The sequence below is a fragment of the Zingiber officinale genome, chromosome 11A (assembly GCF_018446385.1).
Source record: "Zingiber officinale cultivar Zhangliang chromosome 11A, Zo_v1.1, whole genome shotgun sequence".
NCBI classification, from domain to species: domain Eukaryota; kingdom Viridiplantae; phylum Streptophyta; class Magnoliopsida; order Zingiberales; family Zingiberaceae; genus Zingiber; species Zingiber officinale.
In genome coordinates, this window is record NC_056006.1 from 43976904 (window position 1) to 43987419 (window position 10516).

Genomic DNA, 10516 nt, shown 5'->3' on the forward strand with positions numbered 1-10516 from the left:
GAGCAGAGTTTTTAGAGCTTGTAGTGCAGATTTCTTAAGAGCTTATGGTACTGATTTTTTTAAAGTTTATAGTGCAGATTTTTGGTGGAACTTGTAGTGCATATTTTTGGTGGAATTTATAGTGCAGATTTTTGGTGGAACTTGTAGTGCAGATTTTTGGTGGAACTTATAGTGCAATTTTTAAAGAAAAAGATTATAATGCAGTTTGGTTAAGTATTATAGTGCAAAATTTATGTTTGCATAGTATGCAGAAATAGTGTAGCATAGAATGCAGAATCTTGATTAGTATATTAAGCAGAATTTTAATTAGCATAGTATGCAGATATTTGTTTATGCATTTCAAAGTTAGAATTTGTTTAAACATTTCAGTTTCTTTTTAAAGAAGCATTCTTTTATTAGAGGTATTAACAAGTATAAGAAAGATAAAGAAAAGAAAGAAAAATGTCAAGACCTTAAGTAGATCCCAAAGTCAAGACTTTAAGGATTTTGGCACACAAGGTGCTTGTTAAAGGCATTTAAAGAAGAAGTAATTAAGATAATAAGATATTTTACTTTGAAGAGGCTAGTACCCGACTTCCGAGGTTGTCGTTAAACAAATCTAGGTGTCCAATTCCGAGGTCTTGGCCCTGGTAGACCGAGGTCTGCTCTTTTAGGATTGGTTGCTCGCTACCCCAACCTATTAGGGAACGCGCATAAGATGGTACTTTGCCTGGGCCCAAGAGAAGTTGATTACTATTTTGAAGTATTATAAGTATAAGTTTTTGAACAAGTAAAGTAAGTTTTACGTAAGTATAAAAGTATTAAAGAAGAAGTTTTTAAACAAGTGAAATAAAAGAATAAGTTTAGAACAAATGAAATAAGTTTCATTTTGTTTTAAAAGCAGCAAGTTGAGTTTTCTTTTATGCTAGCATGTTATTTAGATTAGCTTACTGTTCTTTGCTATCTTTTGAGCATAAGTAGCGTTACATGTTTAGCATTTCAGCCTGTTTGATTCCTTTATTATTAGATGAGTATGAGTAGTCTTCAGTAAGTAATCAGTTAAATCATGTTATAGATATATGTACATGCATATCGAGATTTTGTGAGTTAGATAGTGCTTACTAAGCATTTTGCTTATAGTTTGCATTTTCTCTTACTGCAGATACAGGAAAAGGAAAAGTTATAGCAAAGGAAGGCGACAAGGAGGTGCGGATGGATGTGTGATGCCTGGACTATAGATGTCACGCCCCAAAGGAGTCCCTGCCAGACAAAAATCCGGCAGAGTCTCCCCTGTACCAGTGACAATATGAAGCATTACTACAAGCAAAATACATCAGCCACATGCGGCTGGAATATTTATATACACAACTACGCAGTTATAATAACAGCCCACACGGCTGGAATGAAACAATCACAACCACGCAGTTATATATAAAACAGCCCACACGGCTGTACCAAAAACCAACATAGCGGAAAAACGAAAACGGAAAGCCCACACAAGACAAATAGATACAATGCATGCCGGCACGGCTTAAACACAAATACAACCCCAAAAGAATAAGATAGCCACATGGCTAAACACAAATACAATGCCACGAATAAGAAAAGAATATACAATAGAAAACGAACACAGTCTTCGGATGTGACGTAGGACCCGGCAGAGAGGATACTCCGAGCGACACCAACCATCTACAGGCTACCTAAAAACATAAATGTATACATGCGGTGGTGAGTATAGGTAACTCAGCGGATAATAGAAAAGATAGTGCATAGTCCATAAACAACATGGAGATCACAAGTATACAGTCTCAGTAGGGAAATAAAGAACATGATCATACTATCATAATCAATGCACCTAAACATATCTGGCATAATAACCTGACATATCAACTATACAAACCACAACTAGCATAATGACAGATACATACCCAATCTGGAATCGACGCAAGGTACAAAGATCAGTAAACTCACTGGATCTGCAACAGATATACCCGTGACACCTGTGCAATATAAGTACGACTGCATATTCATGTAAAATAAATGACATGTATGCATCATGACAACCATATGCAACAAGCATATCTCAAACAAGTGCAACAACCACAATCACATGCAACTAGTATCTACTAGGCATGTATGCAAGTATATATCCACCGATGCACCGTGCATCATATGCAAATGTGTATGCATGCTCCATGGTCACCCCCGACACCTCTCCAGACACCACGACCCCAGTATGGCCGAGAGGCTTAGGTCCGTGACAAACCGTACAAACCTCACGCACGTAACCGCTATAAAGCGACTGAGGCGACAGTATACTATGTAGTTATCTAACTACATAGCTAAGGGGCCCTGACCACTCACAACTCAAGCCCTCTAACTACTGTACCCTCAAGATCCACTACTCCAGAGTGGTCGAGGCTGACAGAGTAAAAATACTGAGCAGCTGAGTAAGCGCGACAGGACATAGCTCCACTCCCAGCTACCACTCTCCATCAGTGGTAGAGTGGACAACTATAAAAACTGACAACCCTCTCAACTACAAAGGAGACGATAGTCGTCAGTATGTAATGAATGATGAACATGAAATATATATAATCATGATACAGACACCGTCATCATCCATACAAACTCTAACTCCACATAAGCACTCCACAACATGAATATAATCGTCATGGTAAATCCACACATCCCACCAAATACATGTACACAACTACACATGTATAATCAACCAAAACTCTCCACTAATCCCACTGGACATATGCACAGAACGCAAGTACAATCCACATGTATCCTCCAATAATAAACACATCAAACACGTGTATAAACCACAAACATACAATCAACACAACTCCTCTAATCATCACACCGGACAAATGTGTACACGATATACAAATGGGCAATCATCATATGAACACTGCCAACGAACCATACACTACCATACACACTCTACATGTGCAAAAATACCACAGAGTATAGATAATCCAAAGTGTAGACTGTATAAGAATTAAATAGATCATCACAAGGGTCAAGCATAAGTATCAAGCAGGAAAATAACCAACGAACACGATATAAGGTAAAGCAGCCTAAACCATCACATAATAACCATGCACTAAGCTCAATAAAAATCTACATAGAGCCAAGGAAGAAATACCCGCCTTAAAATGTAGATCGTGCCAAGTAATCCCGCGTTGAGACTCTCGTCTCGAATCTAAGTCCTGCAGCAATCAATATATTTATATTTTATTTAGCTAAATTTATATGAATTAAATAGCTAAATAAAATCTCTAACCCAATAGGATCACTCTAATCAAAACTGATCTCTGACTAATCCTCCAAATCAACACATCCTTTTATCCAATAACAAATCTCTATCATAAATCTACAACAACCTAACATCATCATCAACAATTCCCATCCAATTAGAAATACCTCATTCATACATCACTTACATTGGAAGGTTGTAGCTGATCCACAATCACAGCTCCCACCATAACCCTGCCAATAGCTACCAAAGCATTCATACATCAATCCTTCCAAAAATTTGTCCAAGAAGCAAAAATACAGCAATGTATCTAATGAATCCTACAACCGGAATCACACTCACCTCAATTGATCCCAAATCAAGCTGCTGTTCACCACCAGGATCAAGAAAGAGGGATCAGAATTCATCCAAACAACACATCACTAACTCATTTCCAACAACAACTATGCACCTTACCTCTTCACCCGAGAGCTACCAAAGACCCCAGCCACAAGAATTGGAGAAGAAGAAGTTCTTCTCAAGGAAGATCCATCACTAGGTTTATCCGACGTCGCCTCCTAGATCAGATCAGAGAGAACACCATAAACGCACAAAAATCCTTGAATTCACAGAATCTCTCGACCAAGCCTTACCTCAACCAATCCCTACACTGGTGTCGTGCGACCCACAGCTACTGCGACGAGGAATGGGAGCTAGGGCTCCGATTCTTGCTCTGGTCCAAGATCAAGTGGGAAAGGGACGGCGACGGTTCGCCAGAGAGGGAAGGAGAAGGGTCGCTGGTGCTCGCGGTGAACCGGCTACACCATGTGGCATGGCCTGGTCGGCAGAGCTCGATGAGAGAGAGACTCACCGTCGGCAATCTAGGTCACAGCGACGAGATTGGGAGAAATGAGGGATGCGCCAGCGGTGAAGAGGAGAAGAGAGGAAGAACGACTCCACACCTTGAGAGGGAGAGGGAGAGGGAGGCTCGGCCGAGGTTACACCGGCGGACGGTGGCGTGCTCGGTGTCGCTGGGAAGAAATCGCCGGAGAGGGAGAGGTTTCCGGCAAAGGGAATCGGGGAGGGAGAATAAGAATTGGGGAAAGATTAAGGAAATCAGAAAATTAAACCTAGGTCAGACTAATTAAAGCCTAAGTACATTTCCAAATCAACTCCCACCTAAATGGGTATTTCAAAACAGGCTTTCACTGTACCCCGAATCCGTCCCCTCAAAATGGGTCATACGGACACCGTTTAAATCCCGAAAAATTTCTAAAAATTCTGAAAAAATCCAATAAGGTTTTTTGTCCAATAATATTTATTATTTAATTTTGTGATATCTTACAATAGAAGCCTTGGGACCTAGCATAAGAATTTATTAAAATTGCCATTTATTAAGAATGTATTAGATGAGTCATTTAGTCTTCCGCTGCTAGTTAATTGTAAGTTTTGAGTTCTCCGAGAGTTTTAGGAATTTCTATCAACATGTGAACAAGGATAGTTAAGTAAAGTTAGTAGTCCAGTAGCCCCCCGCCCTCGCAGACCAGTAGTGAGGAGGGTGGGGTGTTATAGTTGGTATCAGAGCAGTTCCTATTCTCCAGCATCACACATCAGCACCATCTTTGCCGTCTTCAAGTAAGAAAGTATTTAAGTTTTCCTTTTATGCTTTCTTTATTATTTGCAGTATGGAGTAATTGCTTATATGCGCTTTAGTAAGATAGAAGTTTTGTTTCTCTTATATTCATATACATAAGTATGTTTAGAAAGGATAGAGAAGATATCAATCCTTCCAAGGACCATTAAAAGGTACGATGCGATATGAAAAATAGAGGACCGAGAATTTAAGAGACTAAGGAACAAAGAGTACCATTAGTGAAAGTCATTTAGAACCAGAAGTACGAGGAAATTACTTAAGAGCGTGAGGACAGTATGAGACAGAGATATCCAGAATTATTCTAAATTCGAGGATGAACTTTTTATAAGGTTGGGAGAATTGTAACGCCCCAAATTTCCTCAATTAGAGTCCTAAAAGTAATTTAAAAATATTTTAAAATGCTATAGAAATATTCTAGGGATTTTTAGAGTATTTTTATGTAATTTTTGGAGGTTGTTTGGGATTTTTACAAAACGAAGGAAGTTTCGACAAAAAAATGTCCAAGCCGAGAATTGAACCCATGACCTTTGACTCGGTCAAAACCCGACTGACCAGGTGTGCAAACGGATTTTTCTGTTTAGAAAAGGTAGCGAATTTATTTAAGATAGTTAACAGAATATTGGATTATAAAAGGGATAAGTTGATCTTGGATTTGTTTGTTTAGAAAAGGTAGCGAATTTATTTAAGATAGTTAACAGAATATTATAAAAGGGATAAGTTGATGTTGGATTTGTTTGTTTAGAAAAGGTAGCGAATTTATTTAAGATAGTTAATAGAATATTGGATTATAAAAGGGATAAGTTGATCTTGGATTTGTTTGTTTAGAAAAAGTAGCGAATTTATTTAAGATAGTTAAAAGAATATTATAAAAGGGATAAGTTGATGTTGGATTTGTTTGTTTAGAAAAAGTAGCGAATTTATTTAAGATAATTAACAGACTATTGGATTATAAAAGGGATAAGTTGATGTTGAATTTGTCTGTTTAGAAAAGATAGCGAATTTATTTAAGGAGTTAACAGAAATATTAAGTTATAAAAAGGGATAAGTTGATGCTCTGTTTTCCCGTGACTTAAACCATTCTCTCATTCTCTTCTGCGTACGATGGCGGAGCTCGGGCAGAAAACGAAAGGGAGTTAGGGCATCATCTCCGGCGGTCGGCCAAGGTCCTAGAAGCCCTTTTTGTTCGGTTGTGAGTCCAAGAAGCAAGATAAGTGCTTCTCACCTGCAGTAGGAGTAGTTTCGGACCTTTATTCTTCTTAAATTCGAAGCATGCGAAGCGCTTATATTGTAGATTTTTAATTAAGCCTATAGTGCAGATTTTAATTAAGTTTATAGTGCAGATTTTTATGTAGGCTTATAGTGTAGATTTTAATTAAGCTTGTAGTGCAGATTTTAATTAAGCTTATAGTGCAGATTTTAATTAAGCTTATAGGTGCAGATTTTAATTAAGCCTATAGTGCAGATTTTAATTAAGTTTATAGGTGCAGATTTTTACTTAAGATTATAGTGCAGATTTTAATTAAGCTTATAGTGCAGATTTTAAATTAAGCTCATATGCAGATTTTTATGTAAGCTTATAGTGCAGATTTTAATTAAGCTTATAGAGCAGATTTTAATTAAGCTTATAGTGCAGATTTTAATTAAGCCTATAGTGCAGATTTTAATTAAGCTCATAGTGCAGATTTTTATTTAGGCTTATAGTGCAGATTTTAATTAAGCCTATAGTGCAGATTTTAATTAAGCTTATAGTGCAGATTTTTATTTAAGCTTATAGTGCAGATTTTAATTAAGCCTATAGTGCAGATTTTAATTAAACTTATAAGTGTAGATTTTTATGTAAGATTATAATGCAGATTTTAATTAAGCTTGTAGTGCAGATTTCTTAGAGCTTAAAATACAGATTTCTTTAGAGCAGATTTTTTAGAGCTTGTAGTGCAGATTTCTTAAGAGCTTATGGTACTGATTTTTTTAAAGTTTATAGTGCAGATTTTTGGTGGAACTTGTAGTGCATATTTTTGGTGGAATTTATAGTGCAAATTTTTGGTGGAACTTGTAGTGCAGATTTTTGGTGGAACTTATAGTGCAGTTTTTAAAGAAAAAGATTATAATGCAGTTTGGTTAAGTATTATAGTGCAAAATTTATGTATGCATAGTATGCAGAAATAGTGTAGCATAGAATGCAGAATCTTGTTTATGCATTTCAAAGTTAAAATTTGTTTAAACATTTCAGTTTATTTTTAAAGAAGCATTCTTTTATTAGAGGTATTAACAAGTATAAGAAAGATAAAGAAAAGAAAGAAAAAGGCCAAGACCTTAAGTAGATCCCAAAGTCAAGACTTTAGGGATTTTGGCACACAAGGTGCTTGTTAAAGGCATTTAAAGAAGAAGTAATTAAGAAAATAAGATATTTTACTTTGAAGAGGCTAGTACCCCACTTCCGAGGTTGTCGTTAAACAAATCCAGGTGTCCAATTCCGAGGTCTTGGCCCTGGTAGACCGAGGTCTGCTCTTTTAGGATTGGTTGCTCGCTACCCCAACCTATTAGGGAACGCTCATAAGATGGTACTATGCCTGGGCCCAAGAGAAGTTGATTACTATTTTGAAGTATTATAAGTATAAGTTTTTGAACAAGTAAAGTAAGTTTTACATAAATATAAAAGTATTAAAGAAGAAGTTTTTAAACAAGTGAAATAAAAGAATAAGTTTAGAACAAATGAAATAAGTTTCATTTTGTTTTAAAAGCAGCAAGTTGAGTTTTCTTTTATGCTAGCATGTTATTTAGATTAGCTTACTGTTCTTTGCTATTTTTTGAGCATAAGTAGCGTTACATGTTTAGCATTTCAGCCTGTTTGATTCCTTTATTATTAGATGAGCAAGAGTAGTCTTCAGTAAGTAATCAGTTAAATCATGTTATAGATATATGTACATGAATATCGAGATTTTATGAGTTAGATAGTGCTTACTAAGCATTTTGCCTATAGTTTGCATTTCCTCTTACTGCAGATACAGGAAAAGGAAAAGTTATAGCAAAGGAAGGTGACAAGGAGGTGAGGATGGATGTGTGATGCCTGAACTATAGAAGCCTTGGGACCTAGCATAAGAATTTATTAAGATTGCCATTTATTAAGAATGTATTAGATGAGTCATTTAGTCTTTCGCTGCTAGTTAATTGTAAGTTTTGAGTTCTCCGAGAGTTTTAGGAATTTCTATCAACATGTGAACAAGGATAGTTAAGTAAAGTTAGTAGTCCAGTAGCGCTCCGCCCTCGCAGTCCAGTAGTGAGGAGGGTGGGGTGTTACATACCCTGTCGGGTAGTTCAGTTGGGGGTGCCAGCTATTCTGGATCCTCCATCTATCTTTTATTTGATTTTAATTTCAAATTTTTAATTTTTAATTTGATTTTTGAATTTTGAATTTAAATTTCAAATTTTTAATTTATTTGATTTTGATTTTTGAATTTTGAATTTAAATTTTAAATTTTAAATTTATTTGATTTTGATTTTTGAATTTTGAATTTAAATTTCTAATTTTTAATTTGATTTTTGAATTTTGAATTTAAATTTCAAAATTTTAATTTATTTGATTTTGATTTTTGAATTTATAATTTGAATTTTGAATTTGTAATTTGAATTTTGAGTTTTGAATTTTGAATTTGTAATTTGAATTTTGAGTTTGTAATTTGAATTTTGAGTTTTGAATTTTGAGTTTATAATTTGAATTATGAATTTGTAATTTGAATTTTGAGTTTTGAATTTTGAATTTATAATTTGAATTTTAAATTTGTAATTTAAATTTTGAGTTTTGAATTTTGAATTTATAATTTGAATTTTGTGAGTTTTGAATTTGAATTTTATTTCGAATTTTGATTTAAAATTTTAATTGTTTTCGTGTTTACTCCCTCTAGATCATAGCCTCGATATGGTCTATCAAGGTAATAGACTTGATCCTTGGGGACCTAGTATTATCCAGGTCCAACTTGATTAACCAAGTTTGACTTGGGGACCCATGCTTGAATTGTGTTTTTATTATTTCTATTAACTAGAGATAGATATGATTTATATTGTAAATTACGGTGCCAAAAACATAATTAAATAATAAGGTTATTGGACAAATAATCTTATTGGATTTTTTTGGAATTTTTAGGAATTTTCTGGGAATTTTTCGGAGTCCATTTGACGTAGTTTAAGGGGATCATTTATAGGCTAAGTGGAAGCCCGTTTAAAATACCTAAAAGTGGGAGTTGATTGAGGAAACCAACTTAGGGTTTAATTTATTGAACCTAGGTTTAAAAACCTCACCCAACCTCACCGTGCCCTAATCTCACGCCGACCACTCCATTTCCCTTCCTCCCTATTGCTCTTTGTCGCCGAGATCTCACCGCCGCCCCTCACTCTCCTTATTCTCATCCGCCACCTCCTCTCCTTCGATCACCGAAGCTGGATCTGCCGCCAAGCTCCCGGAGCTGCCCTCCCTTGCACGGGCTGCCTTCGGCCAAGAGCAGGAGGTGCTGTCCTCTCATCGTCGAAGCCGCCAACCATCAGAAGCCCGTTGTCGGCGTAGACGCACACCGAGCGTCGAACCTACCACTTCCCCGACGCCTCTCACTTCTCCGATGCCACAATCCCGAGTTCGTCGGCACTGATCTTCTCACCGTTGGCCGGACTTGCCATCTCCACGGATCACTGGACGTTTGCTACGGTTGTCCTTCTCTCTGAGTTGCAGCCCGTGCCTGGCCATCCTCACCGCCTGATCGCCGATTCTCTGTCGCCTCGAAGGACACCTGATGTCGCCGTCGTTTTCCCTCTCTGGCCACGAGCAGGAGGCAGTGGGGTAGTGCCCGTGAGCCGATTTCCCCTCTCCCATACCACGTGATGCCATCACCGACGCTGCGCCCTGGTTGTGCTTGCCACAGTGCTAATCATCGATCATCGATGTCGATATTCCAGGCGGACTGGTCGTCACCAGTGAGGCTCTTCCACCACCGTGGGTCGTCGTCTGCCCTAATGGTGAGTGGATGCTCTTGAGTGGATTTTCTTACTCGTTGTGCTCCAATACACTTGTGGCAGCTTACCTATGTACTGGCAGTGAGCTTGACCTTGCCTTGCTGCTCCAATTGGTTCTCTGGTGGTCATGGAGCAGCTCCATCAGATCATTGGTGAGGTATAAGCATTCGATCGTTGCTCCTTTGTTGATTTAGTTTCTTTCAAGATTGTCCTCTTTGAGTCTCATGTTAGATTGTTCTGTTTAAGGGTACTTGGATTGAAAATCCACTTGCAGGTGAAATGTGAAGGTTTTAGAGCTGGGTTGAGGGCTTTGATTCATGGTAAGTTACTATAGTGTTTTGGTTGATCTCTTGTTGGTATTAGGTTGATATGGATTGGATCAAATTCTATTTGAGCTGTTAAGATGTGATAACATGATGAATGAGTAATTAGCTATCTTAGATTGTATTTTCAGATGTGATTTAGGTGGATAAATCGTGCATGTTTGATCCATGATGCTAGTAGTTGATGAAATTAAACTGGATTGGATAATTGAGTAGGCAAAGGAAGCGGTTTTAAGAATTGATGGGTGGATAAAAGTGGAACTTATCATTTAGGTAGATTTGGATTATTAGGTGGAATTAAACAGTTATCTAATT

The 10516-nt window shown here is 37.1% G+C and overlaps 2 long non-coding RNA genes across 2 annotated transcripts; one reads left to right on the top strand and one right to left on the bottom strand.

Annotated features, from left to right (window-relative positions):
• Positions 1 to 3457: 3457 nt before the first annotated feature.
• On the bottom strand, positions 3458 to 3792 carry LOC122031121. The gene is made up of 3 exons (XR_006125750.1): positions 3701 to 3792; positions 3587 to 3610; positions 3458 to 3477 (listed from the first exon to the last, which is right to left on the bottom strand). It is a non-coding gene; the product is annotated as an uncharacterized LOC122031121 (long non-coding RNA).
• Positions 3793 to 9791: 5999 nt separating this feature from the next.
• On the top strand, positions 9792 to 10281 carry LOC122031081. Its single transcript, XR_006125728.1, has 3 exons — positions 9792 to 9881; positions 9961 to 10035; positions 10125 to 10281. It is a non-coding gene; the product is annotated as an uncharacterized LOC122031081 (long non-coding RNA).
• The last annotated feature ends 235 nt before the right edge of the window (positions 10282 to 10516 follow it).